Below are 19,701 nucleotides of genomic sequence, written 5' to 3'. Positions count from 1 at the left end.
GTTCCCCCAAAGACGCATGTGTGCAAGCTGAACGCTTTTTTTGTCAAGTGTTGCGTTTTCTGATGTCCTCTTCAGATGAGAAGTAGAAGTTTCAGAGCCTTGCCCTTTCTCAGTTCTTTTTAAAACTAGAGGCATTACGGGAGAGATTATGAAAATTTCCAACAGCTCCCTAGAGAGCACATGCTAAAGATTAGTGATATCATCTTCTTTTGCACTCAATTATAGAATTTAGCTAGGAGAGATTTTGAAGGAGCTGTTTAAGCACTTAATACCAAAGTTTTAGGGGACAATTCTAGGAAGTAAAGGTATAGCTGTAAGTCTGTTCTACTCCTACTTCATTTTAATTTAGAAATACATAGTTAATAGAATAGTAAATTCCTTTACAAAGGAATTAATATTTTTTTAATAGAATTCTCTTCACTTAGAATTCTACATTTAACAAGTACACACGTAACAAGAGCCCCTATCTGAAAAATGCTGTTTCAAGATAATATATTTAACTCAAATTTTAAAAGGACAGATAATTCCCCTTTCCTTATAAATACAAAATTTAAAGGGCAACCTAGTAGTTATTCAAACTGTTTCAACTGAAGCATGTTATGCTGATTACAAAGAGTGTAATAATTTTTTAACAAATTTGTAATTCTAATTAGCATTGGCTTTCTGTCAAGTACAGTAATTAGGGAAGTTGTCAATGTCAATCCTATTATTCTTCTTGATAATGAAATTATTTAAACATCAACCAAACATAAATGTTCTATTTTTACTTGTAGAACAGTACATTAACATGGATAGCATAATTACTGTTAATACTCTCATAGTGCTTAATAAATGGATCTCTTCAACCAAAATTATCTACTTAAATATTTGAATACAGATGTTCATGATTAACAGTTTAGAGATACATGCACGGCCATCTTAAGGTAACCTAAAGGTTTGCAATTAGTCTTTAAGGTACAGAAGAGCTGGAAATGGCATAGAAATCCTTGAAGCAAATCCTCCAAGAATTCTAAGACTACTTACTGGTGACTAAGTGAGACCACATATTGCATCAAAATGCCTGGTAAAGGACCACAACTGAAGGACAAACACACAAGGTTCTTTGGGATTATGCTGTATTCCTTGTTACTTTTTTACAGCTAACTGAAAACAGAAGACAGACATCACCATATTCCATCATATTCCACATATGAGGTATTCTGAAAAAGCATATTCTGAGATGGCTTCAACTTCCCTCTTTCAGGGTGACATATACAGCTATTTCCAACTCTATTGAAACAGCAAGGAACTTCCCAGGTGAAGGGCACGAAATCTGATGCCTTTCCTTCCTGCTCTAGCATCTGGTGATTTGCTGAGTACCATATCTGTCACTGAAATACTACGTAAAGCAGATTAATGAAGTCTATCATATGTGTGTTATAAATGCAGACTGTACATATACACACACATACATTTTGAGTTGTGTAAATATGATTTACAATGGAAAAGACAGAAAACAAGAAGAGCCACATGAAAATTCTGGCTTTCTCTGCTTAGGAATTTAGCTAACCTGCAGCTGTGCTATGGAAATGCAGCTTGAAAAAATGTTGTGCATATCTGGGGCTTGGATCCTTTGCTAATATCATTTTCAAGTATATTTGGCTCTGGATAAATCAGGTACACAGAGCTCTAATTTAGTCTTTATATGTGTACTGAATACACTACTTTAGTTACCACGCACATTATTTTCAGTGAATTCAATACCTTACAAACAATGTTTCCTCTTTTAATATATTCTGAAGTACATTTAAGGACCTTAAAATACAAATCAAATCCCTTCAGAGTGCAATAAAAGCACAATAAAACAAGTTTAACACATAATCAAATATAATAACCACATATTTAAAGGTAGAAAATGAACTTCTATACCGCTTGCAAAACTCAGCCAGTGTCCAACATTTCAGAACAAAAAAAATGTGCAGTTTGAATTCATTCAACTCATTCACATTACAGTTACAACTTTCCACTTCTCTGTTTGCAAAATATACAAAGATAAAAAGGAATGAGACAGAAACTTTAGAATAACAAGAAATGACTTCTTATTCTTCTCAGCCTGCTACTGTAACCACGTATACTCATGAATTTATTCATCATCATTTAGAAATATAGACAGGTATTCAGTAGGTGGGCTGTGCTTGTCAAAGGAACATCCAATTCTTAGAATAGATAAAAGGGAAAGACAGGTTTGTAAACCACTCAAAACCCCATGAACAATAGTTTAAATTTAGCTTTTTTATCACACACTTCTCATACAAAATTACTTCAACAAAGAATAAAAACACAAACAATTTATCCAGAAAAATAGTGCAGAATTTATGTCCATTTTGTTTGGATGTTAAAATGCCATACTGCATCTGTAGGAACGACTATTAATAAACATGTTAAGATACTTTCACTTAGATAGCATGTTCTAATGACAGGCATAAGGTGAGAAATTCTGTGGTTTGGTGAATACACTCTGATATTTGTCTGGTGGCTTTTCTGCATAAGAACATGTCGTGGTTTCAGCCCAGCCAGTAACAAAGCACCACACAGCCGTTCTCTTGCTCCCCACCCCTGGCCCCGGTGGGATGAGGAAAAAATATAAAGACAGGCTCATGGGTCTAGATAAGGACTGGGAGGAATCACTCTCCACTTATGGTCACGGGCAAAAGACAGGCTCAACTTGGTGAAGAAACAAAACCAATTTAATTTACTGCAAGTCAAAACAAAACAAGGATATTAGGAAGTAAAACCAAACCTTAGAACACTTTCCCCCCACCCCTCCCTCCTTCCTGGCTCAACCCCACTCCTGGTTCTCTCTCTCTCCTCCCCCCAGCAGTGCAGGGGAACAGGGGATGGGGGTTGGGGTCAGTTCATCACACCTTGTCTCTGCCGCTCCTTCCTCCTAAGGGGGAGGAGGACTCCTCACTCGTTCCTTGCTCCACCGTGGGGTCCCTCCTGCGGGAGACAGCCCTACATGAACTTATCCAACGTGGGTCCTTTCCGCGAGGTGCAGTTCCTCACAAACTTCCCTGGCGTGGGTCCTTCCCATGGGCCGATCTTCTGTCACACACTGCTCCAGCGTGGGCTTTCCCATGGAGTCACGGCTATCTTGGGGGGCCTCCGCTCCACCGCTCACCTCCATGGGCTGTAGGGGCGTCAACCTCCTCTTGCACCCCTCCTCCCCCTCCATCCTCACTGACCTCGGTATCTGCAGAGGGGTTCTTCTCACATTCCAATCCCCCTACTCACTACCAGTTCCCCTTCTGAAATCTGTTCTCCCAGAGGCGCTACCACTGTTGCTGATGGGGTCGGTCTGGGCCAGAGGCAGGTCCAGCTTGGAGCTGGGGAAGCTTCCAGCAGCTTCTCACAGGAGCCACCCCTGCAGCCCCTCCCCTGCTACCAAAAAAATCCCCCGCCACACAAACCCATAACACAATATAAAAGTATTCTAGGCGGGGCATTCTCCTTTGGATTTCTACAAATATTCAGAGACAACTAGGATATATACATAAAATTAGTGCATTTTAAAGAAAATAAATACTTTCAGTGTACAAATGACATAAGTATGGAAAATTACAGAAGTTGAAGAATAGAAAGATAATTTTATTCTTCAAAACTTTTTTTCAACTCTGATATTCTTCGAGTTAAACATTTAAAGAGCAAAAAGTCAGACACTATGCGCTACTTAAATTCCTAATGAATTTGAATAAATAGCAGCAGAACTCCAAGGGGGCAATCTCCTACAGGTACAGTTACTTAAAGGAGACAGCTGCAGATTACAGGGTAGTTGAACACTTACAAGACTTCGAGGCCCTGATTCAGACATGCTTGAGCACAAACTGCCCTCTTACAAAATGTTATATTTAGCTAACCTGAACAGTAAAATTAGACAATGCCATTAACACTTTCAGCTGCTTTAACATGAAGTGCAGTAGCTGTTCTAAAACAGAAAATACTTGCAGAGGTTTTAGAAATCATTGCCAGGAGTAGGTTCCCTATCACGGATTTTTTTTGTTTCCTAGGTGTTTCCATAAGGAGTTCTGACTATCCAAAAGAATTAAGAAAAACATTTTTTAATTAGGTATTACAACTTTTATAGCAAAACTTATTGGGAAATAAGCACTTAGTTTTTGAAAGAGCTGTGGAAATATTATATCTATAGAAAAAAATTGACTTAACTTACCTACTGCAACACTGTTTAGGAACAACATCTAATTCTTTTTTTCTGTCCTGACTTAGATGTAACTTCTGGAGTGGCTGTTTGCAGGAGTGTGACAATCATTCAGAGGGCATGACTTGCACTCCAACACTGGTGATTGGTTGGAAAAGCACTGATTTGGAAAGCAGTAAGTTCAGGGAAAACAATTTAAGAAAATATAAAATGTAATTAAAATAAATAAATATTTAGGTAGAGGAAAAAAGATGATTTATTTTGCCTTAGTATGAATGTTTTACTGTTGTACACATACATTCCTACCTGTGTTTCATCCACAAACCACATAAAAGCTATGATCACAAGACACTTTGATGAGATCAAAATATTTTGGCTTGCAACTGCTAGAATTATTCCTCCAAATCTCATTCATTGTCCATGTGACCATAAGTTATAACCTTCCCTCTTGTCAATACACTATTAGAAATCTCTAAACAAACTGATAAATGTAATTAATTCTGTTTCTCCAGTTCTCTTAGGCTGATATTCACCCACAGGAAGCTTTAGAAGCTTATTAAAGAAAGACAAGCCACGGTACTAAGGGTTCAGCATGCTCTAGAAAGACGGACTCCAACTTTTAGTGCAATTAGTAGAGTAGGCAAATGACTTGGCATGTTCTAAACTGAAGGAAATGTTATAACAGGAAACTTCCAACCATTTTTCTGAGCAACGTGTACTTCCACAATCCCCAGCCACATGTTGGGACTCTTTCTGTTACTAGAGTGAAGGATTTCATTTCTTTGCATATGACACTGACCTACACCAATAAATTATCACATGTACCAAAATGTCCCTGCCACACTTAGGTGATTAAGGCTGTGATCCAAAGTTCACTGCTACCTACAGGATACCCCAATAAACTAATTGTGAGATTCCAATTTAGAAATACAGCAATGACTCTTCCATTTTTTATGTACACTGTAGTCTGAGAAACATCATGGTATAACAATTACCATTTCATCTAGCTATATTTCTGATGACGATGTAACCCCAGAAATGGCAATTCTGTTTTCAGGAAAGGTCACCTTCAGTACTGTAGTGGAAATAAAGTAAAATGAGGGGGAAAGCTGACCTTTTGAAGTGCAGCGACGACTCTTCCTAGCTCTCCCATGTAACCAAGGAAGGAAACATAAAACTTACGCCCTTGTGTGCTCTTATGACTTAGGACACCAAGTATTTCGCCAGTAGTTGCTCAGCGGAGAAAGCTGCCACTGGAGGCTACAGGCTTTAGTTTATCTTTCAGATAAATAAATATCATCAAATCATGCATTTCTGCTAAGCTGCAGAAAGTTGTGTGAAGATACACAGCTTACAATTTTGTTTTAAGGTTGTAAATATTTTAAGTTCAGGATGTCCAACTACTTCAAAACACAGACAAAATACATAGAAAATAAAGCAAAGTTCAGTTTTCTAAAATAAATGAATGAGTCAATAAACAAAGAATCACTGCCCAACCACATACAGCGTATGGATTTTAGTTGCCTGGAGTAAAATGACAATGCAATATAAAATGCTATTCTTTCATGTATTACTGAAGCTGATTGAATTAATATCGGAAAATCTTCCTTTGAAATCATGTTAATAAAGGATTACCGTAGCATCAATTTCGCATATTTTATTTACAAGCTTATAAAATACAATAATAAAATTCTTAATCAGATAAGGCATTTCTGTTGTTTAAAGGAAAGTACTACCATAAAAACATATGCCAATTGTTAAATCAGCAACCCATCCCTGATACCAAAGCCATCATCAGTGTGCCAACTATTCAATAGTCATAATGATGTTAGGAATGAAACGTTTCCAGCACTAATATTAATATCATCATTTCAATAGCTCATTAGAGGAAAAAACCCTTATTATTTTGTCATTGCTTGAGTAAGCTCCTCAAATCTAAGAATTTATTACTTTAATTAAAAATAAGTCTTCCATGTTATTTTAAGACTATGTGAAAACTGTTTCTTTACAAAGGTGCAGAGATACTTTCATATTGATGGGTATATCAAAAACAATTTAAGAATTGTTGGTTGCGTATGTTTGAAAAACACATAGTTTATTGGACTCATTTTTCAGTTTCTTGCAATTCAACTGCTGTCACTGGCCTGATTTCAGAAAGTCCCTCAAACAAGGAGTCCAATTTAAAAGGCTGCCATCTTGAAAGTAAAAGAAGGTAATGACTCAACAGAATAAGGGTGCCTACAGCGTCTCCTTTTTAGATACCAATTAGGCGGGCTGCCTCCATATTTTCAAGCAAAAATACATCAGTGAAAGCAATACTTCTGAAAAGGTGTATCTAAGATGATGAAAAAGAAGTAGGAATAGACTCCCCTACTAAAACAAAAACCAAGTTGCTACCCACACTAAATGTACTATTAAAAACAAAACAGGGGAAAAAAGCAAGAGAACTATAGGTGTCAAGCAAAAAAACAGCCCCAAACACAACCACCACTCAGTTTCAAAGGTCTAGACATTGTCATGTCACTGGTTATATTATACATAGTCCCATTAATCCATAAATTATTTTCTGGATAGATAAGACTGGCAGCCAGAGTTTCAAGAGCAGTGACAGGTAGGATCCACTGGTATGTTATATATGATATATATATTCTCTTTAATATCTTTATCAATGACCTGGACGAGGGGATTGAGTGCACCCTCAGCAAGTTTGCAGATGACACCAAGTTGGGAGGGAGGGTTGATCTGCTCAAGGGTAGGGAGGCTCTACAGAGGGACCTGGACAGGCTGGATCAATGGGCCAAGGCCAATTGTATGAGGTTCAACAAGGCCAAGTGCCGGATCCTGCACTTGGGTCATAACAACCCCGTGCAACACTACAGGCTTGGGGAAGAGTGGCTGGAAAGCTGCCTGGCAGAGAAAGACCTGGGGGTGCTGGATGACAGCTGGCTGAATATGAGCCAGCAGTGTGCCCAGGTGGCCAAGAAGGCCAACAGCATCCTGGCCTGCATCAGAAATAGTGTGGCCAGCAGGAGCAGGGAAGTGATTGTTCCCCTGTGCGTGGCATTGGTAAGGCCGCACCTTGAGTACTGTGTACAGTTTTGGGCCCCTCACTACAAGAAAGACAATTGAGTTGCTCGAGCGTGTTCAGAGGAGGGCAACCAAGTTGGTGAGGGGCCTGGAGCACAAGTCTCATGAGGAGTGGCTGAGGGAGCTGGGGCTGTTTAGTCTGGAGAAGAGGAGGCTGGGGGGAGACCCTATCGCTCTCTACAACTATCTGAAGGGGGGTTGTAGTGAGGTAGGTGCTGGCCTCTTCTGTCAGGTGGCTGGAGATAGGACAAGAGGAAATGGCCTCAAGTTGCAGCAGGGGAGGTTTAGGTTGGATATTAGGAAAAATTTCTTTACTGAAAGGATTGTCAGACATTGGAACAGGCTGCCCAGGGAAGTGGTTGAGTCACCATCCCTGGAGGTATTCAAAAAGCGCATAGACAAGGCACTTCAGGACATGGTTTAGTGGGCGTGGTTAATGGTTGGACTCGATGATCTTGAAGGTCTTTTCCAACCTAAATGATTCTATGATTCTATGATTAGTTAAAAGCCACTAAAAATAAGAGCAATATAAGTAAAATATCAATATACTTTTTTAAGAGGAGAAAATAGAAGTAAATCTGAAACTTTAAAAACTACATGAGAAATGCAATAAGCTTGTATCTTCTTGCTATCTGGAAACAGAATTTATAAATAAGCAGCCACAGTCAGTTCCATGCAATTAAGCTGTAGATGATGCTGCCATACATCAAAGCAGTACTCTCTTTTTCCTTTAACCATTAGGAAGTACATAACAATCTTTTAACTATAATTTCCAAGCCACATCATATACTACTAAAAACATCTAATGGACTGCGTTTAAAAGAGAAAAATAAATACCAGTCTGGAAATACTGACAGTGACATATTCTAAGGAAGTAATTAAATCTCAGCATTATTTACCAAATCTTGAATCACTTCCTCCATTGTTGGGTTCCTTATGGAATAACTCAATCTAACAGCTCATCACAGTATTTCACAGACTGGCATCTTCCCACGCAGACAACATTGTTCCAAATTGCTTTACTAGCAAAAATTAGCAAGAGATTTTGCATTCATTTGCATGTGTCTGGGACTTTTTGCATGACTGATGTCACACTGAAGAGTTTTATTTTTGAAGAGAAGTTACTCTCTGTACTACTGCCCAAAATATCATTGCCAGCTATTTATGCTCATTTTTGAATTTGACAGTGAACACCGATACCCTGGGATGACCAAAGATGACCTTGGGGTGAAAAGAAAGCAGATGAAAACAATTCAGTAACTGGATATTTCACTAAGTTTCTTGCCACTTGAAGATAAAATATTCTGTCACAACAGATCCAAACAGCTGAACAACTAGTCTTTTTGTAAAATAATATGCAACCAGATTTCTTTTTCAAACAATGGTTGAATTTAAGAATAGATTTTGAAGCATAACATTCTGCAATATCAGTTCAACCAAGTGTTCATGGACTACTCATTCAAACAATTACAATAAAGTTCAACAGTTTAAATGGTCTCTCTGTAATAAACTATATTACATTCATACATTTAACATAAATAGATAAAAGCTGATACACAGCTGATTATTAACTTTTTTTTTTTGAGGGCCTTAAGCTTCCAAAATCCATTAAGATTTTTTTAAAAGCCAAGTTCTATTTGTCCCAGTTTAATTACCTAAGGGAGTGAGTAATTTCAAAAAATATCTGTCTGATTCATAAGCCACTTGCATAATTTTAAAAGTGCTACTGCTTATTCAACCTACACCACTACTGATGATACTAATATGTGTGATAGTTGTGTTGGCATATTCTAGAGATATAGCAATACAAGAGATTACTTTCTCATGTTTTTATATCATAATTTATAAACATATATATATATATATGGAGAGATCAAAACTGTCTTACCACATGGTGCTTTTAGCATAAGGTCTACTACCAATACCTTATCAATTTACAAGTGAAGAAATAAACAAAAAGCTTGATAATATTAGAGTGCTGGCATACATATAGTCAGTCTTGTCCTTAAACATCCCTAAAGAATTAATAATCAAGAGATGCTTATTTAAGTAAACTGTAAGATCTCAAAATTTCTCATTTATTTTATTTTCAAATTTTGGAAAAAAAAAAGTACATACATCCTAGAAATAACATGTTTATATTTAGAACATATACAGAATTTCATATATTCATACTGAGTTTTGAGAATTTTCATTTCAATCACATTTTCATATGTATAGTGGTTTGGCTGGGATAGAGTTATTTTTCTTCATGGTAGCTGGTATGGGGCTATGTTTTGGATTTGTGACCAAAACAGCATTGATAAAACAGAGATGTTTTCATTATTGCTGAGCAGTGCTTACACAGAGTCAACACCTTTTCCGCTTCTCACACCACCCCACCAGTGAGGAGGCTGGGGTGCACAAGAAGTTGGGAGGGGACACAGCTGGGACAGCTGATCTCAACTGACCAAAGGGATAGTCCATACCACATGATGTTATGCTCAGCATACAAAGCTGGGGGAAGAAGAAGGAAGTGGGGGACATCCAGAGTTAAGGCATTTGTCTTCCCAAGTAACTGTTACACATGACAAAGCCCTGCTTTCCTGGAAATAGCTGAACATCTGCCTACTGATGGGAAGTAGTGAATGAATTATTTATTTTGCTTTGCTTGTGTGCAGAGCTTTTACTTTATCTAAAAAAATGTCTTTAACTCAACCCATGAGTTTTCGCAGTCTTAGCTTTCCAACTGCCTTCCTCATCCCACTGAGGGGGAGTGAGCGAGTAGCCGTATGGGTCTTGGCCACCTACCAGAGTTAACCCACAATATGTTAAATTTAAAGAGCATCTTTCAGAATGGCTGAAAACATTTGTGTTATTAAGCAGGATGTATATAAAGGAATCATCAATGTAACTTATTTTTCACAAGAAAAGGAAGGTCTTCCTATAGAAAAGTCATTCCTTTCTTTTTCACTGGAATTTTGTTGCCAACAAAATTAATCTTTTTGAAAGCCTGCTGGATGTCACAGTTTTGTTGATATAATTTAGAAACTGTTTAACAACATTCTGTATTGCTTGTGAGTTAATATCCTATGAGTTGTTTTCATTAACCACAGGATAAAATTTTTACAAGATACTTGGATTTCTCACTTTTGATTCATACAAATTTTCAGATCTTGCTCTTGGATAAGACCTTCCTGTTCTACATTTAAAAAAAATTTGGCATGCTGAGTATCTCTGATATATTTTACAGATATAAGAAAACCCAAACAATTCCGTTTCCTTGTGTTAGGCTTGTACTAAACAGAAGATTGCCTACTACTACTTATTTCTTATGAAAATTACCAGGAATAAAATTCTTGATGATTACCCATTATCCAGACTCATATTGCAAGACAGTCTTAGATGGTATTAATTGGCTTACAAGAAAAAATGGTCAGAAATAATAACAAAAAAAGAGAGGAAGTTCTAAACTGAGGAGAAAAAAAAGTCTTTGAGGGGAGAAACAGGAACACCAGGGACTAAACACCCAGAATTTTAACACAGGGATATCTCTAATGCTATAAATTTCTTGGCTTTATAACTAGATTACAAACTAAATTGTAAATGTTTCCTCTGCTATACCATAATCTATTTTCATCTTCAATTTGAGCTTACTGGGATAATCAGCGCCAAGAGCAGTATCTACACTTTCCAAGTTCTGGCACCTAAACTAGTAGCTTAGCCTCCTATGGCTCTCTGGCTCTCTATATCGCCACAGCGAAAAAGCAACTCCTCCAAGGCAAGCTCCATCCTCCAGAGGGTAATTCAGAGTACTCCTCTATCCCTTCATTGCCTATCTCAAGTAGTCTGCGAGACTACAATCCTGATTTAGATACCAGTTAGATGTTTAAATATAGATGACATGATCTGTTTTCTTGCATCCCCAGAAGTGCTTAAATTACCTCCTATGAGAGAACATGGACAAGAAATAAGGAGGACTTCATCTCTACTACCTTCTTTAAATTACCACTCTCAAGAACAAGATAAAAAGGAACAGCAAATGTCTAGTGAAAGGAAACAGCTGGAAATCGTTTTGGGTTAGCACAGTTCAGAGAGCAGCCTGTGCTTGAAATTATGATTTTTCTTTTTATAGGTAAATCCTTTCTTGTGTTCTTTGTACACATGCATTAAAGCCCATCAAGGTTTCATAATCTTTTTTACAGATAATAAACATTTAATCATTCAAGAACCCTAATTTTCCCAATCACTATAAAAGAAGAGGATCTCTTTGTAATACAGATACGAGTATATTCAACTTGTTTACAACTTTCTCCTTTGTACACAACTTCTCTTTTGTTTGCTTTACTCTCTGCTTTTGTACATTGCTAGTATAATAAAAAGTTGAAGCAAATCAGTGACTTGGAAAAGCGATCGATTATTTCAAAAATTGCCCAGGAACTGCCTTACTTTACAAGACTCAGCACATCTTAATTTCAAGAACTTGTAATGAAACCCAGGCAAAAATATATCTTGCTAAGCAATGCACAGCCTTCTCTATTCCAAGTTACACTTCAAATGAGGCATCTTACACAGTAGTTGTCCCTCATTCATCCACCACATGATTTTACTCTTGTAACCAGAATATTTCCAATAGCTGTCTGTATTTTAGACAACTTTGTGTTTGAATGACCTTTCTCAGATATTTTACATCAACCAGTGCCACAGAACAGTGAGCCTAGTAGCTGCTTAAGTGCAGCGTGCTAGTAAAATATAGTAATTCTGCACTGCACACTGAGATTTTCAATTAGTGCTTGTGGGAGACATTGTTACATCAAATACAACTACAGCTGTATTTGTCTATACACTAGACAACATATTATTCCAAATCAGGTGAGAGATTTGTGGAGGAAAAGAACCTTCCCTCATCTTTTGTGAACTCTCAGCAGTTTTTATTATTTCCTCTAAGAGGTGATGATCTGTTATGGCTTCTGAACTTTCACCAGCTTACATTATAAAGGAAAAACTGTGAATGCCAAGCTGTTGGGTAAACAGTTCTAGCTCATTCAGAATACTTGTGTCCCTGCTGAACAAACAGATGTATAGATACAGGAAAGTATTTTAGCTTGGTCTGCAAATCTATTTGGCCTTCACAAGGGATTTCAGAGAAACAGAACATTCTTTTACAAACAGATCAAAGCCTTATATCTCAAAGGGAATTTGAGGGTATTCCCCATTTGTTACCCTTTTAAAAGGTTAGCCAGTTTTAGCTAAAAATTACTTGAGTCTTCAGGCAGTGATTAAAGTAATGGTTGGTAGATGGAGAAATACTATGTTACAGCTACCATAGATCAGAGACAGTCACCATGCCCACAAGCAAGAGTTTTGCCCAAGGCTGTGCCTGAATTCACGGTCGATGCCTTCAACACAAAACTAATTTTGGAGTAATGGTCCTTGAAGGAATGGATAACTGAAACAGGAAGTTAACTATGGCTGGGGAATGCTTCACCATTTCATACTCTTATTTTGTGTTGAAGAAGCTGTAATCACAGTCAAAGAATGAATAACATGGAAAGAATTATCTTCTGTCCTTGAAATCCAGTTTAGGTAGGCTAAACTTGTAGGTGTCAACAACATGCAATATGAGACTTAACAGAACTTTTAAAATGAAAGTTTTGATCCAAATTCTGACACTCTGAAAAGTGGAAAAGCATTTTAAAGCAATTGTTCTTGCAAATGACACCAGGGAATTTTAAAAAAAAATTGCTCTCTGTATGTTCCCTTCAAACATACAGTATTACTCCAGCATTTAGGAAGCCATAAAAAGAATGAAAATGCATCAAATAATTGTGTTCTGTGGGGTGTTTTTACCCATGGCAGCCAGCATTCAATATTCATCATCTGAAATTCAACATTTGATGGTTGTTGTTGGATTTGGGTTTTATGGTTTTTTTGTTTTGTTTTAAATACTGCCTGTTACTTTAGAGTCCCAGTAATGGATATGAGTCTCAAACAGCTTTAAGAAATACAGAATGTTTTGTGTGAATACTAAGTTTCTTTGCTTTTATTCACCTGCCATTCTAACAGGTATAACCAGTGTTTCCATAACAACTATAGTTTAAACTACTGTTTTGCTCATTGGAGTGGATAGGCTCCCTAATTTTCTTCAAAATTACGGTGATCAGCTGTTAAATAAGGAAAAGCATGATCAAAAATCTAGTTATTTTTATAATTAATCTAGATATGACAGAAAAACCTGAAGCATTACTCCATTCTGACCCTTTTTAAGAAGAAAAGCAAGCCTGCCCATGCTCTTGGTGTCTAGATGTTTTGGTACTTCAGGGCTCCCCGCGCAACTTATCTGCAGTCTTTTCTATTCTGTTCTCCTCTCAAATCTATCTGTTGCTCAATTTCTCTTTCCTCTGAAGTGTTTCTAGTGTTACTTAGAGATAAATAAATAGCAAATTAAGTATAGTCTAACCCTTAGCATGAAAGGGAAACTCTTGCACTATTATGACAAGTAGAGTCATTGTCCAAAAAATCAGCTTTTGTCAACAGGTGATACACAGCTCAGCTATCTTATGCACTAACCTTCTGATCTTTGTTGTACTAAGTTAATGACCAAATTCCCATAGGCTTCACTTCAGAGTAGCTGTCCTAGTTTCAGCTGGGATAGAGTTAACTGTCTTCCTAGTAGCTGGTACAGTGCTATGTTTTGAGTTCAGTATGAAAAGAATGTTGATAACACTGATGTTTTTAGTTGTTGCTAAGTCATGTTTAGTCTAAAGTCAAGGATTGTTCAGCTTCTCATCCCCAGCCAGAGAGAAAGCTGGAGGGGCACAAGAAGTTGGCACAGGACACAGCCAGGGCAGCTGACCCAAACTGGCCAACGGGGTATTCCATACCATGGGACGTCCCATCTAGTATAGGAACTGGGAAGTGGGGGCGGGGAATCGCCTCTTGGGGACTAGCTGGGTTTCGATCGGCGGGTGGTGAGCAATTGCACTGTGCATAATTTGTACATTCCAATCCTTTCATTATTGCTGTTGTCATTTTATTAGTGTTATCATTATCATTAGTAGTTTCTTCTTTTCTGTTCTATTAAACCGTTCTTATCTCAATCCACGAGTTTTACTTCTTTTCCCGATTTTCTCCCCCATTCCACTGGGTGGGGGGGAGTGAGTGAGTGGCTGCGTGGTGCTTAGTTGCTGGCTGGGGTTAAACCACGACAGTAGCTATTTCCTTACAGTTGAGAAATAAAGTAATTTTACATCTTAAGGTACACAGAATTTTATCAATGATGTCATTAAAAATCAAGAAAGTTATATACAATGTGCATTCTAATTTGTTCTGCTCACACATTGAAATTCAAGCTGTGAAATTTCTTTCAATATTTACATCCTTTAATATAATGTAAAATTATCAAATATTCAACATTTGAAATATTAGAATCTAGCTCCATTTAATGAATTATAGCTTCATAAGCATTTCTAGAAAACATGGTTGCTTAATTACCATTGAAAACATGATCATCATTACTTAATTATTATTGGCCAGATACTGCAGCAGATTAGAAATAAAATTACGGTTGCTGATTTAAGCAGAGAAGTTTGCTATCCTTTTTTTATCATTGCTATCAGGATAAAGATGAGAAAATCTGGTAAGATATCAGGGATTCAAACTTCCAGCTAACCCAGATGTTACTCTGTGGTGGTACATTTCTTTCCCCCTCTCCAGGCTGATTTCTGAACTCAGGGAGGCTCTATGGGCCTGAGCATAAGTGTAACGAGTCGGGCAGTTAAGCGACCCTTGACTGTGCCAGGAGCTCTCACACAGCTAAGATAGGGAGCTATGCTGTGTGTCTCAAGGACTCCTGCTGCCCAGCGGAGGCGCAGGACGGGAGTAGAGATAGCCAGTTCTCATAACCACCTGCAGCCAGTTCTTTCTCATAACAACCTTGAGACATTCCAGTCCTCCCCGGCAATCTTGGAGCATCCCGTATCTATGTTTTGAGTTATTCTCCAACAGTCTCGGAACTTTCCAGCGTGGCTGGGATTCTAGCAATTTGTTAATGATGAAAGTCAGTCATCTCCCGCACCTATAAACAGCGGTACTAAGTGAGACCCTTTGAGCTCTCCTGGACCGCAGCGGGCTGCGACCAGCATCTCCCTCTGGGTGGGACGGCACTCAGAGCTTGCAAACTTTCCTGTTTGCGAAAATCGGAGGTCTGTTGCTGAAAGCCAACACAACGTGGGCTGATTCTCTCTGCTCCTTGAGGCTCGACCCTTCAACTGTTAAGAAAGATGCCGAAGCATTTGACATGAATATTTTCACTGACCTCAAGGGGAATTTTTAACAGGTATACCTGTTTTTCTCTCTTATTCTCTTCTACTCTCTTATATGTATATCTTTCAGTGTCTTTATGCATACGTGTACTAACCTGAATAATCAATAATAAGTAAGTTATAGCAAGTATATTATAAGATATTAGTTAATACTTTCAAATTTATACTTAAATTTCGGTCATGATTTTTATTCAACTGTGAATGAATTTTAGGCTCCTATTATACTCATAATCCCTTTAGATATAAACTGTTGACCAAGTCTGGGATTAGGAGTCGATCCAGCTGCACCTAGACTCCGACAGGAGTTTAGAAAGCAAGGAGGTCTTCTCTGAACCTTGTGACTCAATGGGAGGGTCTCCCTTACCCTTTCCCACATTCACAATCTTTGCACAAATCACAAGAAATTAATTCTTTGTAACATTCCCTTTTACCCTATTACATTTTCCGTCCCTATATACATAAGTTTAGTCTGATTCTAACTTAATTTCCCTGTGTGCATTTCATCCACGTACTAAGTAGTAGAGTGAACCTTGCCATCGAATTCTGTGAAGTCACACTTTTATACAAATTTCTAGCAAATAATTTTTCTATTGCTAATACAATTGGAGGTGATTCTTTAAGCGACCCAAACCCCTCTCTCTCTCATTTTTAAATCACCGCTGTGACACACTCATCATTCCTAAACTGCACTGAGATGAAAACTGATACAGAAACTAACAGAACCTCTAGAAAGAACAAAAGTCTACATTCTACAAATATGAAATTGGGCTTAGACTTTCCAAGGACAGAAGGCTTAGACTTTCCAAGGATAGACACAAACATAAACTTAAACCACATGATTAGTGAAATAATTAGTATGTTTACATTTAACCATTCGTGATATGGGAAAGCAAGAGTATAGTGCAATTTTAGTCAGTGGAATTATCCAATTTGTTAACAACTTGTTTAATTATCAAGTAACTGTTCCTAAGCTTTCTACTCTACCACCTTCTCAACCAATCCTCTTTTGGTACTACGTCCACAAATAAGAACAGCTTGAGCTTGTCTAGGAAAGATCACCCGTACTAAAAATCTAGGGGTTTTTGTACTATTATGATGTAATATTCTTTTGATTTTAAATTAATAATTTAATCTGATGGTTCTAAAGCAAATTGGAAAATGTTTTCATTTAGGCTATTTTCTCCATAGTGATGAGTTTCCCCATTTGCACTGGAAACTTGGATCCAGCCCTGATCAAGGGCATATTGGAAGCTGATCTTGATTCTGATAGTGTTTATGATTCTGCTTCATGTGCCTGCAACTCATTGTACTTAGATAAAGCAACTGAACTGGAGCATTTACCTTTTCTATCTTCAAATAACATAAAGGTTTGTTAAAATGTAAAATCATGTGAGATAGATACTAAGTCTTGCAGTCAAGTAACAAAACCAAGAAATTTTTACTATCTACACTTGAAACTTCACGTTTTATATTTGATGGATATGGACTTCAAAATTTTAAGTACCATTACTCACTCCTTGCTTTATTCAAGACAACTGAATTGCAATTTTTTTCCTTCATGCAAAATCCATTCACATGGTATATGTGAAATATTTCAAATCAGATTATTCTTACTAATGTACAAATCAATTCCATAAATGTAATCACCATGGGCAATGTATTTATTAAATTGTATAAATTAGCCTAGTAATATTAATAAAACTTCAGAAAAGTTTGAGAAGACATCTCCCAAATACATTAAAAGATGGCATTTTCTAAAAATATTTCCAGGTAAGAATATTTTTAATATATATGTGTGTGGGCATGTATATATTATAGAGGATGGAGGAGTGGGGTTCTATAGCCAGTTTTGATACAATACAAACTGCATTACCCAAGATCTCTATACAAAGCCTTATGTAGCAGAAGTAAAGAGAAGAATTTCCTTGCTCTTTCTGTGTGGGAGAAATGCAGTCAGGCTAAGCATACAGGATAGGAGGAAAAACAAAACAGGTGAAGGAAACAGAGGAACAAATGCACTCCCAGGTTTGCCGAGGGATAGGAATCAATGCTTGGAAGCTGTGAAAAACACAAATCTTTCAAGATGACCACTATGCCTGGATTGTGTCTGAAAGTGGATTGTGTTGGATTTTGTTAATAAAACTTAAAGGTAAGGCTTTTGTGAAATCATGCCTAGTATGTCAAGCATTGCCTGATCTGAAACTTTCATACTCTTTTCTTTAAAGGAATCCTTTACATTTCAATTTCTACTTAAATAAGATTCACCCAAGCTTGAAAAGGCGGCAAATCAGTTTTTGCCAGGTGACAAGTACTGCAACAATTTTAAAAATCAAAGAGAAAACTTTTATTGCCTACCTTTCTCTCTTTGGAAGCTACCAATGTGCTGAGTAGCAGCACATGAAAGAGAAACAAATTTAAAATATGCTAATACATAGTATTTCTTTTATGATATGGCAGGAAGTATGCAGCTTGGATAAATCAAACTAAACAACATAATGAAAAACTGAATGTAACGTTCTACTGACGACTAATAGAAAATGGTAAAGAGTTCATAAATAGGAAGTATTAAACATGCTAATTAGTACATCAGAAGCTGCAAGGGAGCCGTGTATCTTAAAACTAAATATCTGCTCCCCCTCTTCAGTGAGAAAACACTCAAACCACTCAACACAAGCTTATATATGTTGAAAAATGGCTTCTGTTCCTTTAATTGCTAATGATATAGTTGAACTTAAAAGCCTGAGCAAATTAATAATAATCTTCCACTACCAAGTTAACAACTTGTGTCTTGGTTGGTGGCCTGCTCTCAGAAGCTATTTTTAATGTACCTGTTTAGATTACTACATTATACAGGCCCTCATGTATCTTTAATTGTCTTCAACCTTGGTGATCTCAGAAGGGTCTTCCGAAAGTCACAAAGCGCTTTTGGTTTATTTGGCTTATTCTCACAAAGGTTTTCCAAATCAGTTCAGAGATGAGGTTCCGGTTAGGGTTTTATTAGTAACAAAACACTTCAGGGTAAAGGGGAGTATTGTCAAAGAAAAGAACTTTGGTAAGTACTCTCAGGTTACTTACAAATTATTGTTATAGATATGTTGCCATTTTAGACTTTCAAGTGCAGAAAAGAATGAGTATCAAGTTTGTTAATTTAAATATTTATTCTGCATCTATTTTGTCACTTGCAGAACATTAAAATGGAAGTAAGAATCGGTAAAATACTAAAGCACTTTAATATACACTAGAAGCCAAAACCAACAAAAAAAAATTCTGAAAGACAAAATGTGAGTCAGAAATAATAATAAAATACATAACCTGAACAAACACAAAATACCACAGAAAGAAGCTGAACCAGAAAAAAACCCAAAACCTATCTAAAGAGAAGTACAGGTTTCATCAAGTAAAACAAAAATCAGCTGAAGTTCTGGAACTTCTTTTCGTTCTACACTGTTATAAAACCAAACACACACACATATGTCTCACAAAACATACATATGCATAATGCACACAGACACACACACACACTGCTTATGGAATTTTTTCTGGAAAGCAAATAGTTCAGCACTTAGGGATGCAGCCACACCCAGGCTGAGGTCTAAAACTAAGACTTTCTAAGTCCAAGCAAGTCCTGCTTACCTGTGCAACAGCAGCATTTTCTTACTACAGTCAAGAACATTAAAAACCAAGAACTGAAAAATCACCACACAGAAATATATGGTACAAGGAACTGAAGGATTCAGTACAGAACATATTGGAACATAAGGAGGGATCCCAAATTAATCCTGATCAAGTCTGTTTAAAATTAACAATTTAAGTGAGGTCTTTAATATGATCACATTCCCCGTTTATATATTTAACGCTTCTTTTTCTGGGATGCTACATGCAATTATTTGAAGAATAACACACAGAAAGAGCCAAATGTCTTGCTGAACAACAACTTGGTAGTAAAGCACAAATTGTAAGTATCCTAAATATTCTTGCTGGTTTAAATCTTTCTGACAATCCCTTTGGAGGCAAGAAAAACATTTGGGTAAATTCATTTAAGTCTCCTAAAAGCCATCTGCTTCATTATTCTGGAGTAAAAAACTTGTGAGGTGAATTTAAATACATTTATTTTTT

The sequence above is a fragment of the Aquila chrysaetos genome, chromosome 12, assembly GCF_900496995.4.
Source record: "Aquila chrysaetos chrysaetos chromosome 12, bAquChr1.4, whole genome shotgun sequence".
Lineage (NCBI taxonomy): Eukaryota > Metazoa > Chordata > Aves > Accipitriformes > Accipitridae > Aquila > Aquila chrysaetos.
This window is presented reverse-complemented; position numbering follows the sequence as displayed.